Source organism: Nicrophorus vespilloides, unplaced genomic scaffold (assembly GCF_001412225.1).
Source record: "Nicrophorus vespilloides isolate i.1.1-1 unplaced genomic scaffold, Nicve_v1.0, whole genome shotgun sequence".
Lineage (NCBI taxonomy): Eukaryota > Metazoa > Arthropoda > Insecta > Coleoptera > Silphidae > Nicrophorus > Nicrophorus vespilloides.
Genome location: NW_017095584.1, coordinates 40,609 through 43,423, shown reverse-complemented (window position 1 = coordinate 43,423; position 2,815 = coordinate 40,609). Strand labels below are relative to the sequence as shown.

General features: G+C 23.2%; 1 protein-coding gene across 2 annotated transcripts in view; it reads left to right on the top strand.

The window, feature by feature from the left end:
- LOC108557688 (probable nuclear hormone receptor HR3) overlaps positions 1–2,815 on the top strand; it is a 72,173-nt gene that overhangs the window by 37,140 nt on the left and 32,218 nt on the right. The window lies entirely within an intron of this gene.

Here is a 2,815-nt window from a genome sequence, read left to right as displayed (position 1 = left end):
AGGTAAATTAAAATTAATATTTTTTAATTAAAAAAAAAAGTATGATGGAAATATAATCTGTTCGATTTGTTCATGAAAAACAACGAACAAAATCTTATATTATAATTTTCAGCATTAATTACAAAATGTTATAGAATAATCATAATAAAAAATATAACACATATTTATATAAAAACGTGGAAAAGAAAAATTGTATTTTTTGATAAAATTATTTGTATTTCAATGTAGAATATATTTAGTTTTATAAAATAATTATCAAGATTATCTATAATTACGAAATGACATAAAAATACAGATTTAGTTTGTCCGAATTAAATTAAATCAATAATTAAAAAATTGTTAAATAAATTTAAGTAAATTGAAATATAAGTTGTGAATAATGGAAAGCAATACTTGAAACAGTTATGAATGTCTCTTACATTGTTTCCATTTCAATGGAAACACACATATTTATTTTATTAAGTAATAACACTTTTATTGTACTTTGCTCTATGTTGTATAATTTTTGTTGTTGTTATTATTCACATTTTTATTTAACATTGCATGTTTTTTTTTTTCGTTACTGTACGCTTTTTTTTTCGTAGCAGTATGTAAGTGTAATCGAACGAAATAAGATTATATTTGGTTGAAAGACCTCGGTCATTGGCCTTACATTATAAACTATATATCTCGAGCGCAAACACACATACAGTACATTTACACACATGCTCGAACGTACAATAAAATCTATTTTACGTCATTATTTCAATCAATCATAATACAAATATTATATTATTCCCTATGATAATCTAGTCTCCTTTGTTTTTAGTTACAACAAAAATAAAATCTTAATAGAATCATAAAAAGCAAAGCAAAAACAAATTATAATTAACACAATTGTACTAATTAAATGAATAATACCTGTAAGCTTATTAATTATTTTTTTTTTATTCATTAATCAATGTTTGTTATGTTGGTTAATTAAGTTGTTAACCTTTTTGGGTTTTGTAACAAATTGAACAGAAAACAAATTGTTGAACTCCAATATGGAATATTTAAATTACAATTCGGATTGTTTCAATAATATTTATTATATCCATAAACGGAATTGATTTAAATTTTCCTAATTTGAAAACTATAGAATTCGTATTAATCATTCATGACAAATTGATTGTTCTCGCATGTAATCATACTTTCAAACTTACCAGTAAATATTGGACTTGTAGTTCAGTAACCTAAGCTATTACAGAAAAAAAAATAAGTTTTGTAATGATTGTAAATTTTGTTCGATTAATAAAAAAAACTGCTGTCATTAATTATTTACTTTTTTTTAAATAAATAATGGGTTATTGTTTTCTTTTTGTGATAATATTGTAATAAATTATGATAATTGTGTGGAAAAGTTACATCATTAACCGATCCTGACCAAATTAAAGGTGACTACACATACACGTAAAAGGTTACTGAACCGAGAGACCTTCAACCTCCCAAATTGTTTTACAAAAATCATATATGTAATTGATGATTTACGGAAAACGCTGACAATTTTCATGTCTTTATATGTAAAGTCATAAATATTGTTACTTTTCAAAAAACATTTATGAGACATTTTCGTATTTTTACCAAAGTTTAAGTGAAAATCGTATAAAGAAACATTGTTATTGTAGTTAAAAACAACACCTAAAGATACATTGTAATATTAATGCTGATAATAGAATTTAATGCTAAAAATGAAAATACTTGTGTAATACAATAAAATACATTATAAAATCAAGATTTTTCTGCAGGTTGAAGTTATTTTAAACTGCATATTTTATATACCTAACATATTTTACTTTCCAGAAAAAAAAAACATCATAGTTTTATGAAATAAAATGTTTGAACTTTTTACATAAAAGTTTTTTTTTTCTAAATCTATGTTCTTGATTGATTTCGTAGCATAAAAATGCTGCTTTCAAATAACTTTTTGTCGTCAAAATGAAGGACATGAATTAATACTGAAAATTTTATTCACTAATAAAAAAAACTTTCAGCAAAGAAACGGTAGATTAAATTTGTATTTTTCATAGAAATAATAATCTTGAATAAAGAAACTGAAATAAACAAGATTTAATTTCATCTTGTTAACAAGTGTCATAAAATAAGCTCATCAATGTTTTCTTTTTGCATACAAATTCTAATACTAAAATTCTTAATTTTTTTGTTGTTTATTATTACAATATTAAATTGTGTAGTAATGAAATGAAAATGTACTGAGTTTATGAATGAACTTAATGTAATCAAATAATTTCCACTTCCGTTAGTTTTTATTCAGTTTCGATAAAAAAAAGAACGCATATACAATTCTAGTAAAATGCAGCGTTTGTATGAATGTTTACTCTGGTTACAAGTGGAATGTAAGAAACTTAATTAAAGTTACATTTCATTGATATAAATTGTCTACAGATTCATAAATTTTCGAGTCTTTATTTTGCTTCTGTTATTTCTCATCGAGTTTTAATATTGCTTTTTTTTCTGACATTTCATAGAATTCAATATTAAAACTCGATGAGAAATAACAGAAGTAAAATAAAGACTCGAAAATTTATGAATCTGTAGACAATTTATTTATATCAATGAAATGTAACTTTAATTAAGTTTCTTACATTCCACTTGTAACCAGAGTAAACATTCATAAAAAACACTGCATTTTACTAGAATTGTATATGCGTTCAGAAATACAATGAATATTGCTTTAGTATCAGATTTTGCAGACAATTTTTTAAATCAATGAAAAGTAACTGAAGTGGAAGTTATTATCATTCATTATACTTCTAATATCAGAATCAAATTTCAC